Genomic DNA, 13096 nt, shown 5'->3' with positions numbered 1-13096 from the left:
CAGGATTGAAATGAGGTTTATTGTACTAACAGAAAATGTGCAATATGCATTAAACCAAAATTTGACCGGTGCAAAAGTATGGGCACCTCAACAGAAAAGTGACATTAATATTTAGTAGATCCTCCTTTTGCAAAGATAACAGCCTCTAGTCGCTTCCTGTAGCTTTTAATCAGTTCCTGGATCCTGGATAAAGGTATTTTGGACAAACAATTCAAGTTCAGTTAAGTTAGATGGTCGCCGAGCATGGACAGCCCGCTTCAAATCATCCCACAGATGTTCAATGATATTCAGGTCTGGGGACTGGGATGGCCATTCCAGAACATTGTAATTGTTCCTCTGCATGAATGCCTGAGGATTTGGAGCGGTGTTTTGGATCATTGTCTTGCTGAAATATCCATCCCCGGCGTAACTTCAACTTCGTCACTGATTCTTGAACATTATTCTCAAGAATCTGCTGATACTGAGTGGAATCCATGCGACTCTCAACTTTAACAAGATTCCCGATGCCGGCATTGGCCACACAGCCCCAAAGCATGATGGAACCTCCACCAAATTTTACAGTGGGTAGCATGTGTTTTTCTTGGAATGCTGTTTCTTTTTGGACGCCATGCATAACGCCTTTTTTTATAACCAAACAACTCAATTTTTGTTTCCAAAATGAAGCTGCCTTGTCCAAATGTGCTTTTTCATACCTCAGGCAACTCTATTTGTGGTGTACGTGCAGAAACGGCTTCTTTCTCATCACTCTCCCATACAGCTTCTATTTGTGCAAAGTGCGCTGTATAGTTGACCGATGAACAGTGACACCATCTGCAGCAAGATGATGCTGCAGCTCTTTGGAGGTAGTCTGTGGATTGTCCTTGACTGTTCTCACCATTCTTCTTCTCTGCCTTTATGATATTTTTCTTGGCCTGCCACTTCTGGGCTTAACAAGAACTGTCCCTGTGGTCTTCCATTTCCTTACTATGTTCCTCACAGTGGAAACTGACAGGTTAAATCTCTGAGACAACTTTTTGTATCCTTCCCCTGAACAACTATGTTGAACAATCTTTGTTTTCAGATCATTTGAGAGTTGTTTTGAGTAGCCCATGATGCCACTCTTCAGAGGAGATTCAAATAGGAGATCAACTTGCAATTGGCCACCTTAAATACCTTTTCTTATGATTGGATACATCTGGCTATGAAGTTCAAAACTCACTGAGGTTACAAAACCAATTTTGTGCTTCAGTAAGTCAGTAAAAAGTAGTTAGGGGAATTCAAATCAATAAAATGATAAGGGTGCCCATACTTTTGCACCGGTCAAATTTTGGTTTAATGCATATTGCACATTTTCTGTTAGTACAATAAACCTCATTTCAATCCTGAAATATTACTGTGTCCATCAGTTATTAGATATATCAAACTGAAATGGCTGTTGCAAATACCAAAATATTTAGAACTAAAAATGATTAAGATTAATAGGGGTGCCCAAACTTTTTCACAGGACTGTAAGTCCCTTTATTTGTACTTGATGGTCTTAGGAGGCTGTGATTCCTTTAGGATGAATTTATAAAAGTCTTCACTTTTCTGAATAGAATATGTGTCTGGCACATTTGGGCATAATTCATTGGCATGCACTATTACCTACAACTGGTGCCATCTTTGCTTTGTGGCATATGGCATGTACCTTCTCTAGTCATTGCAGGCAATGCATCCCCTCCTATATTTCTTGCCTTTCTGAGAAAATGGACATTAAGCAAACATATACTGTTTGGCAACATCAAACCTTTTTGTCAGAAGTTCCTCTAGAAGCAATGAGACAAATAATAACTAGAGATGAGCGAGTACTGTTCGGATCAGCCGATCCGAACAGCACGCTCGCATAGAAATGAATGGACGTAGCCGGCACACGGGGGGTTAAGCGCACCGGCTACGTCCAAGCGGAAGTACCAGGTGCATCCATTTATTTCTATGGAGCGTGCTGTTCGGATCAGCTGATCCGAACAGTACTCGCTCATCTCTAGTAATAACAGGTAAAGCTAGTTTCAGAGTTTTCTCTCCCTAACGTATGAAGTGATATGTAAAACAAGCCTGACAAATGAAGAGCAATGGCTGCCTGCAGAGCAGACGAAGCTCTCAGGGAATAGGCCTCTTCACACAGATGAAACCAGATGATGATATTAGTGGAATTTAGTTATGGACAGAAAATCCGTTTCATTTTCTTCTCCTGAGAAGGGGGTGTGATATTTGTCTGTCCATTTGTTCTTTGGTAACAATCTTTTATTGTATATTGAGCACTTACAATTCGCTTCCTTCCATTCTCACACTCCTACCCCACCCGCAGGCATATTCCAGCCATCTCTTCTTTCCATACCTCCCTCAGTCCTTCTTTCTCATTCTTTCCGTTACCCAGGCAACAGCTATCTTACTTCTGTGGATCCCTTGCGCCTTTTTCTCCCCTGTTATCTTTCTCTTTTTTTCCCCTTTCATCTATCTCCACATCTCTGCCTACATTTAAACCTCTCCGTCTTTGTCTCTCCTTACTTTAATCTCCTTCTGCCTCCTGTTTTTTTTCCAGCCAACATGCGCTACTGTAAACACACAAATCAAGAAAACTTTAATATACGGCGTCTCCTGGTGAGAATACACAGAGAAAATATAGACAGAGGGGGGAAAAAAAGGTGGGATTTTTTTTTTTTTCTAACATTACAATTCATCAGGTGAGATCTCTTGGTAAAAACAGATTTCTGTCATTTTATTGAGCATTAAAAACATTAAGACTAGATCACAATGACATCACTGACATGTATTTATCATATCCTAGCAACAAGCTAATGTATTTTTCTATTTTTCTATGGGAGACCGGGATGGCGGCAGTCGATGGCTGCAATTTATAAATGTATCTACTCATATATATATAAAATATATATAAAGGAAGGACATATATTACATGTTCTATCATCGGTCCCTGCTTATAGCTGTAACTTCCCAAGCTTATTGTCATGGAGCTTGGGGCAACAAATGCTGATCATTTTATTCCTGAACAATAATCCATTTGACCTTCATATGTCCTGATGCTCGCAGAGGACATTGCATACTAAATGACTTGAAAGGTTTGTCAAGGCTGAAAGCCTACATTGATAATTGAAGTCATACCTCTATGTATGTGCTGTGAAACCCCTCCAAAAGACCACCTCTTTGACAAGACCATGCACTTATCAAACCAAATTTGCTGTGACCGATACTCAGTTCCATTATATATAGCGTATAGTGACCATCTTTGTAGAGAAGACTACCCTTAAAACTACTTTTCGGTGCAATTGCGGGTGGTTGTCTTAAAAAGGCTTCAATGTATGCAAGGAGGTATACTGGCAACAATATGTTAACCCCTTTCCACACGATGGGGAATAAGTTGCTGATCAATAGGGGTCCAACCCCAGCAATCACGAGAACTGGGGTGTTTTGAAAGAAGGTGGTTATTAGAAATGCAGTCTTCTTTTCTGTTCACTTCAATAGGACTGCCCTACATATCTGAATGCTATACTTCATCTGCTATACAATACTGCCAGTATCATTAAAATGAAGAGAGTGAAGGGTGTATATTTCTGACCATCACCCCAGTTCAAAATGGGTGCATAAACGCCTGTCCTCATGAACGGTAGGGGTGGCAGTGCTTGGAACCACACTTTCAACAACACTATTCTGTGGATAGGGAGTAACTTCTTGTGGCTGGAATACCCCTCTATTTTGTATTATTATTGTATTAGAAATAGACTTGACTGGCTGGTTAAAAGTGCCTGCTCTGTCCTGGTGAGCTCCCTGGACCCAGTACAGGTGGTGGGTGACAGAAGGATACTGTCCATGGTGAGCTCCATTCTGGAGAACAACTCCCATCCCATGTATGAGACCGTGAGAACTCTGGGCAGTATTGTCAGTGACCAACTGCTTCAACCCAAGTATGAGAAGGAGCGCTATCGGAGGTCCTTCCTCCCAACCGCAGTCAGGTTGTATAATCAAAATCAGGCTAAGCGGAGATCACTCCGCACCTAGAACTAAATGATTCTGAAGTCTTTCTTTTAGTTGCTATGATTCCTAGTATCTTTTCCATCTGCTATTCTGAGGTTGTATGTGTTCTTTCTTGTAATATATTACTGTATTATCCATGCTGCTGTAACACACTGAAATTCCCTATGGTGGGACTATTAAAGGATTATCTTATCTTAAATTGGCTTTGGCTGTAGCACTAAGTATTCAACATTTCCAACCTGATGTGCTCATAGCATTGAGCTTCCCTGATCTTACTCCACTTAGGTTGAAGGAGCTGATGCCATCCATATGTTAAAGAATAGTGAAGCAACACAACATATGGTTGTTGCTTCCCTGCACACACTGAGATGAAGTAGATGACTCAACTTGGAAGAGTGGACAAAGAGCAAAGTGGCCCAGATTTACTAATAGTTAGACAGCGTAAACCTATAGTCTGCAAATACACCAGGTTTCTCAAAGTGGTTGATACTAGATGATAAACTTGGCTTCTCTTTAGACTGTCTAGTCTAGTTTTTTAGTTGGCTTACTTTGAGCAAGAATTTTATTATACAATTTTGGCGGATTCGGACACATCTAAGCCATACCCAAACATCAACCAATTTGGAAAAAATGTTATTTCAAATTAGAGCTGCAAAATTTACGCCAGAGTCTAGTCATAACCACAATAGCAAATTTGGGCCATAGTGGCAAACAACAAAAGAAACAGAAGGCACATTCTACAGACCATGGCCTATTTTTGGTCAGATTAGAGATGAGTAAGATCTGGTATGTATACAGTGAGTAGCTATTTGCATAACATGTGATTTACCCAATAACCACTAAAAATTGTGCCAGTCAACCCTCCTTACAGGTTTGTTTTAGTAAATGATTGTGTTCACCATGAAGCAATGTTCTGCTCTTCCTCTGGAAACATCTTTGAACAAATTGACAGGGGGGGTTGCAACATGAAGCTGTGCCTCTGTACACAGTGTCAGACTTTGTTGGGATACACCCCTTTGACAAAGGGAATGGTACTGGCCAATAGTCAACTTATTTATTAATTCCCTGGAGGAACAACAGAGGAATGGCATAATGCATTTGTTATAGGAAAGAATGTTCACCAATTTTATAGGCGAATACAAATGTTTACTAAAAGAGACCTCTCAGGAAAGATGACATGACCTCTATATAGGACCGCTTGTCTTGGCTTGTTAAATGTACAAGATAGTATGACGCTGAGGTAATTGTGCTAATAACAATTTGTATTAATTATATTTTACGGAACAGACCTTATAAATAGGAGTACATGAATCCAGTTTGACTAGCTTTACTAGTCTGCTGGCTTGGAAGAGAATTGCGGATATAGATATAATAAGTAGCTGGCAGACAGTTGCCTTTTATTCATCTTCTCCATATATATCATGCGGGTCACTCCCAGTCTCTGTGTTTGCTTGCGTGTACTTGTCTAACTATTGCATATGTTTGTTGAGTTTTGTGGTTAATGCTTTTATCTTAGTTTGTGCTAAACTTAAGAATTTTTCTGATGACTTACAATATTATAACCTATTAAGAAAACAAAGAAAATTAATTATACAAACCCTACTCTCTTTTCACTTCCCTGTATCTTCCTCAGTAGAACAACCTGTTCATCAGGATTCGTCACATGCTAACCTACAGCTGAAAGCAATGCCAACTATCTGGAATCTCTGCATTGACCTCGCTTGGTTGTTTACTGCAGTAGATCCAAGGAAGACTTTATTCTGAATTCAGTCTGCCATAGAACACCATCTGGATCTTCCTAAATGAAGAAATCAACCTCAACGCTTAGCTAGATTAAGACACCTAGAAAGTAATGAGATACAATATACAAAGGGAAAACATCTCTATATATCTATATATGTCCTTTCATTTAAGACATTATACTGTATATAATGTAATTAGAGATGAGCGAACACAACCCAGGTTTTCATGTCCAGAACCTTAGATATTGCATTAACTCTTGATGTTATGTGTATTATTTTGTTTATTGACAGCATGTATTACAACTAGAGATGAGCGAACACTATTCAGAACAGCCGTTCCGAATAGCACGCTCCCATAGAAATGAATGGAAGCGGCCGGCACGCAGACTTTGCCGGCGGCCGGTCGCTTAACCCCCCCCCCCCCCTTCCCCCCGTGTGGCGGCTACATCCATTCATTTCTATGGGAGCGTGCTATTCGGAACGGCTGTTCTGAATAGTGTTCGCTCATCTCTAGTTGTAATACATGCTGTCAATAAACAAAATAATACACATAACATCAAGAGTTAATGCAGTATCTAAGGTTCTGGACATGAAAACCTGGGTTGTGTCTTCTTAATCACATTAGCACGAACCAGTTCCACATTAAAACAACCTCATTTCCTTCTGCAGTTAGAAAATCTACTAAGTAAAGTAAATGTACTTCTGGAATTGTTACTTCGATATATACTAGGTTTACTGAAACGTGGCTACAGCATTTTTTACAAGTTGAGGCTAAGGCCCCACGTTGCAGAAAAGTTTGTTGGGTTTTTTTTGTTTTTTTTTTTGGGGGGGGGGGCTTTGCAGATTTTGCTGCGTTTTTTTGAGCCAAAGTCAGTAGTGGCTACAAAAGGAATGGAAAATATAAAGGAAGCATTTACACTTCTTCCTTCTGCTCAATCCACACCCAGGTTGGCTCAAAAAAATATCCCAGTGAAATCTGCAACAAGAAAGTAGCTTTTCCGCAACGGGAACAACCGCTACGGGAACAACCTCAGCCGGAACGCATCGCGATTCTTCCCACAGCACTTTGAACAGAAAGTTCATGGAGTTCATTGCATTTCTGGCCCATGGGGCCCCGTCCCAAAGGAGTTTTCAGGGCTAAAAATATTGATAATCTATCATAAGAATATGTCAGCAATATCAGATGAGTGAGAGTCTGACACTCGGCACCCCCACCGATCAGCTGATACACAAATGGAGCAAGAAGAAGACAGTGCTGTTCTCTATATAGTGATCAGATCAGGATGCTGAAAAATCATCTCTCATTCATTTGACTCTGTGCAGTCATTACAAAGGGAAAAAAGCTGTCTGCTTCTTACTCCATTAGTACAAAAATAATTTTCTATGATGAATAAAGTAAAAAGGACTAATAGTTCTACAAAAAGCAAAACACGCTCTGAGCTTCAGACATGACTCAGGTCAGGTCACACTGCTAAAGACCCCTACAATAGATAAATGACATTGACATTGTAAACATAACCAGATTTCAGAAACTCTCAATCAATATTCTAGTTTCTTTGCCACTCACTGTGACTCTTTCATAGTAAAAGAGGACTGCCATACTGGACAGACATCATAGCACAGTTTATAAAGCTGACCACAATAGTCATTAACAATACAGCCTTGTAAACAATAGTCAACCTTGTAGATTTTGTTGGGACTAGCCAATCATATAATGTGTATGATGGGGCCTCCCAACAATATACTAATGGATGAGGTTAGTAAGCCCCTATACATATACAAGGGTCAGACAAGTTCAATTCCAACATATCCAATGCTTTTATTCTCAGGTAGGTTATACAGCAGTGACTTTGCCCCCTGTCGCTACTGAGAACATGTCACTGAGACAAGCATACATAAATATGTGGAATAGGGAGAGATAGGTGTCAGCTGAATAAGCTTTTAGACGGCAATGTTTCTAATGTGTATTCCCTGCTTAAAGAACACCTGTGAACTTTTATTTCTCACAAAAAGAATTCTAGAACCTTTTCTATTATAGCATTGTACTGTTCCTCTGTTATTCCTCTTTGAAATGTATTGTGTCCCTACATACGCTATCAGACTGCGTAAAGAAGCACTTTTCTTTTTTTAAACAAGGGATAAGATAACATTCGGTTGTTAATCTATTCATACCGTCAGTTTCAGTTTAAAAAATGACGGACAACCAAACCACCAACCATTAGAGTCAATGGGGTCCACCGGGCTCCTAGTGTAACTGCTGTGTTAGTGGTCCACCTCTCTGTTGTTCAGGTCCTCTGACAGACTTGAACAATGCAGAAGAGATGCTAGTGTGACCCTAGCGTTACCAATGCCCCACTTCTAAGAAGGCAGGAACTAAGGCCTGGACGCTACAGTACCCTCTGTGCATCCCACCTGCCAAGGATAAGCTAAATATGTTGTTAGGCCTGGTTCACATCTGTGTTCGGTATTGCATTCGGGAAGTCTGCTTGGGGACCCCCTGAACAGAATACTGATCGTATTAAAAAGCGAGGAGCAATGAAAGCACAACGACCCCATAGACTATAATGAGGTCCGTGTGTTTTCCGTGTGGTGTCTGCACGAATCATGCAGAAAGAAAAGTAGTTCTTGACGGGTGCGGACACCGCGCGGAAAACACACGGACCCCATTTTAGTCTATGGGGACCATGTGCATTCATTGCCCAAGTGGACTCCCTAAACGGAACACCAAATGCAGATGTGAACCAGGCCTTATTTGTATTCTTTTTGCTCTTGTACATTGAAACATTTTACAAAAGTACACTGTTTCTGCTAATAATTCTGGAAGAGCTAGATACACAGATAGCAGACATCACTTAGATATACAACTGCAGGTTAGAACCTCCAAACTGCGTGATAAAAAATGGACCAACAACAATACATTGCTCTCTGCAGCGAGTGCTCTTAAATCTGAGCTGTACATGTACTGTCTGTCTAACTTTTCTTCTATTGTATTAGAGCATTTTCACAGATAGCCACTATATCTGGCTAAAAGTTGTAGTCAGAAAGGCAAGCAATATATGCATTTCTCCCTAGACTTACAGGGAACATGTCAAATGGTCACAGTCCCACCACAAACCGGCCCCATCATGCGCAAGATGAAGCAATTCCCTTTCTACTGTAATCTTTCTGTTGCAGAAAAGTGAAGTTATAAATGTTTGAAAGGATAAAAAGTCATATCCTAAGTAGTCATGATGGATGGGGAGCAGTCGTCCTATTCACTTGGTAGCTGCACTTCCTGGGCATGACTGACATGTCCCTCACTGTCCCCTCACTCCCCGACATCTTGAGGGAGAAGTCAGTCCTGCCCAGGAGGAGTGACTAGTAAGAGGACATCGTAACTAGCCTGAAGCTGCTCTCCACCCCTTTGACTACTTAGGATAACTTACACATGACTTTTTATGCTTTCAAACATTTCTAAGTTACTTCACTGCAACAGAAAGATTACTGAGGGGAAACAGTGGAAAGGGAATTATTGGATCCTGCACATGATAGGGCCAGTATACAGCTGTAAAATCCACCTGACGGGTTCCCTTTATATACAGCTCCACAATGCTCTATACCCAGCCAATTGTAATCTGGTAAAAACATCTTTTTACTTAATTTCTTATCATGGGAAATTTGCCGACAATTCACTGCACTGCTACTACTGTTCTCTTCCCTTCCCCCATAAAACACATAATAAATACTCAATGCAAAAGAGAAAGAGAGAGAGCAAGCACAAGAAGCTAAAAAGGAACTGAACACAGGAAGAACATAAAAAGAAAAGAAATGCATCAGCCTGGGGGGGGGTGGAAATCCACAAAAGAGAGAAATGAAAAGAAAGGAGGGGGAAAGAGTGATTGGAAAAAAAAGAAAGGAATGAAAAAGAAAAGGATTTTGAATAGAGAACTGTACCCAGATGAATGGTGTGTACATAAAGAAAAGGTTGCCTGAAAAGAAACAGCCACATGAAATAACCTCTCCTTCACAGGCACTGCCAATCAAAAGCACAATGTTAATGCTTCTTTTCTTTCCTTGTTCTTCTACTTTCTGCTTTTCCAGTGTGGGCCGAGGAAGAGCTGCTGAAGTGGGGGAGGGAGGCTAGAATCTTAAGTAATTGACCTACGCTTCCGTATTAATATGGGGAAAAGTTTACACAAAAAGAGTCTGAGAAACAGACAGGAGCGGGCATTACTCATTCCACAGAATGTCATTAGAACAGGTAACATGCTGAAGACTATATAAATAAATAATAATAATAAAGACTCCCATCACATACCATTGTGGTATACAGAACAAAATCAGATGTACCGTAATGTAATGTATATAAGACTTGTACATTATGATATTTGTAAGAGGACCTTAACAGGGTATATTCATGTCAAGCAGAACTGCTGCTGAAATCTCTGCGACTGACTGTGTGCCATATCCATCTAAATGTGATTGCTTCTTTAGTATGTGCATGGATTTCTACTACCCCTATTCAGATGAATGAAACAGTCCAAAAATGGGTCCCCTTAAAGGGATTCTACCACTTTTTTTTTTGTGGATAAGACGTCAGAATAGCCTTTAGAAAGGCTATTAGTCTCTTACCTTTAGACGTGGTCTCCGCTGCGCGATTCCTTAGAAATACCGTTTTTTAACCTGGGCCCCAGAGCTCAAACACTTCTATTGCAACGGTGGGGACGCTCCCATTGCCGTTTGAGCGCTGGGGCCGCACCCATCGCTGCGAGAGAACTAATTTTCAAACCGGTAAAAACTGGTATTTCTAAGGAACGGCGCAGCGGAGACCACGTCTAAAGGTAAGAGACAAATAGCCTTTCTAAAGGCTATTCCGACGTCTTATCCACACAAAAAAAAGGTTTTAATGGTAGAATCCCTTTAAAGGGGTTGTCCAGGTTGTTAAAGTTGATGGCCTATCCTTATATCAATATTAGAGCAGTGGCTCTAATTCTCAGCCTCCAACTCACATAGGTTGAAGCTGTGATACCAAGCACAGCCACAAGTGAAAGGTATAGAGCAGGGGTAGGGAACCTTTGGCTCTCCAGCTGCTGTGAAACTACAACTCCCAGCATTCTCCATTCACTTCCATGGGAGTTCCCAGAACAGCAGAGCCAGTATGCATGCTGGGAGTTGTAGTTTTGCAACAGCTGGAGAGCCGTACGTTCCCTACCCCTGGTATAGAGCATGCCATATACAGCAATGTAAAGAATGAAAAGACCACTAAAGACCTCTTCAAACAGCTGACGGTCTAGGATGCCAAAAGTTGGACCTCACATCACATGATCTGTAAAGTGCTGCAGAATATGTTTGCACTATATAAAAAAATATATTATATTATTATTATTATTATTATTACTACTACCATAAGTGCAGATTATTCATTATTTAACTGCAAAGTGAAATAATGGGAGGCAGATTTGAGCAGTTTTTCCATGCATGAAATAACGCTGTGTGAACATACCCTAAGGCCCCACGTGGTGTATTACAATGTCTGCAAAGTGGATGGGATTCTAGTGAATCCCATCCACACATTGAAGAGAGATACATGCATTTTTGGAAACTGCAGCATGTCAATTACACCTTTGGAAATGTGTCGGTTTCCCTATAGATTTACAGTTTGATCACTATGGCTAATATAGGAATAAAAGGAATGAACGGTCAAGATGACAGTACACTGTGGATACTCTGTACTATGTTTAGTCAAATGAAAACAATATTCATGGCCTGTAGGAGATTTTGCACCCTTGGAACTGTGTAGGCCTTGCTTTATAGATAATAATAAAACATTACTTATCACAATAGTGATTTTACTTATACATTATATATAAGGGTCTTAAAGGTGGTCACATTTCTAATCCACAAATGACGACTCCACAATGCCTCTTCCCATTGAGAAGTAAAACATTGTTCCAAGTGAATGTGCTTTGTGGCAAGGCCTTTATGCTTAGTAAAAGAGACTTCAGGTGCAGCTCTACCATTCTTTACCACATGGAAAAAGATGATGGCTGTTCAATGACTTAGCATCTTCCTTCCTACAACCAGTGTAACCCTTTTATGGCCATCACAATATCTGCAGCTTGCTTTCCCCTGAGGTTTTCCCGACATACGGAAGATAATCATACTTACTGCTAAACATGGGAGTGTTGACTTCAGGCACCAACTGTTGTAGAGTCTTCACAACTGATCTGTCTAAATGGGAAAATGACATATTGCATTAAAACGCTTGTAAATCTTAATGTTTTTTAAACACATTTTATAATTGGCAATAATAAAACATATGAAGAAGCAAGCTAGAAGGAACAAAAAAGAAATTACAAGTTTATACTTAATAGATAATAAGAAAATAGAAACAGACAGCAGGAAAGATGAATCGAAAAAGGGATTTTACCCAACAATAGAAAAATAAACCCCTCTGGTAAAAATGATTTATTCTCTTTGTGAAGCAGTTGTCAGACCCTTCTGAATAGTAATAATTATCTTCCTGTTCTAGATAGGACCGACAGCGCTGGCTCACTTTATTGTAATCACCATAAATGTTTAAGACTAAGATCCTACAGAGCGGGCCACAGACAGAAAGATCGCCACGGGAAAAGTAAGGCATATGGATAAAAAGGTGGCACTAGAGTAGTTACAAAGGGCCCCTAAATGGTTGTCTTCTAGGAATGTTCTTTTTCTAAATAAACAAAAGAAAAAAAGTTCAGAATGGGTTAAAAACATTGCTCCTCTTCTGATACTGTTTGGATCACCTCCTGGTCTCCCAGTCCCCTCAACACACAGGAAATGATCGCTTCACCAATGATTAACGGAGTGGACATTTCCTGTACGTCAAAGCAGGAGCAGGAAGTAGAGATCAATGGTGACCAGGTAAATGTCAGAGAGGAAACATTCTCTATTCTATTCCTCTATAAAAATGGCTGCTTCCCTACTTACTCTATCACGGTAAGACTGCAAGGTAAGGTAAGAAACCACTTTTTTAATAAGGGATAAGATAACACCCAAATGTTAATTTATTCTTACAGCAGAATGGGGTTGTGAGAAAATATGCTCCATCATTGTTATTTTATGTGGAATACACATGTATATCACTTAGTATATGTCCTTGATCTGTCCAACATTCCAATCTTCATGTCCAGCTTAAAGGCACCAAGGGACTTTCCTTTGCTAACTTACAATGGAGAAATAAAAGCCAGAACTTGATGTGAAAAAAAAAACATTTTCTTTTCATTAATCTTTATACACAGATTGGGCTCAGATACTGTTTGGATCACCTCCTGGTCTCTATTTCCCAGTCCCTATCGACACACAGGAAACGTTCACTCCACCAGTGA

General features: G+C 40.2%; 1 protein-coding gene across 1 annotated transcript in view; it reads right to left on the bottom strand.

The window, feature by feature from the left end:
• The window catches only part of ZNF710 (zinc finger protein 710), a 64304-nt gene that overhangs the window by 30859 nt on the left and 20349 nt on the right, over positions 1 to 13096 (bottom strand). The window contains exon 2 of the mRNA XM_075273319.1: positions 11895 to 11957. The gene's annotated coding sequence lies outside the window, so the exon portion shown is untranslated. The remainder of the gene's footprint in view (positions 1 to 11894; positions 11958 to 13096) is intronic.

Source organism: Leptodactylus fuscus, chromosome 5 (genome assembly GCF_031893055.1).
Source record: "Leptodactylus fuscus isolate aLepFus1 chromosome 5, aLepFus1.hap2, whole genome shotgun sequence".
Taxonomy (NCBI): Eukaryota; Metazoa; Chordata; class Amphibia; order Anura; family Leptodactylidae; genus Leptodactylus; species Leptodactylus fuscus.
Note: the sequence above shows the minus strand (reverse complement) of the source record. Positions and strands in the feature narration are given on the sequence as shown.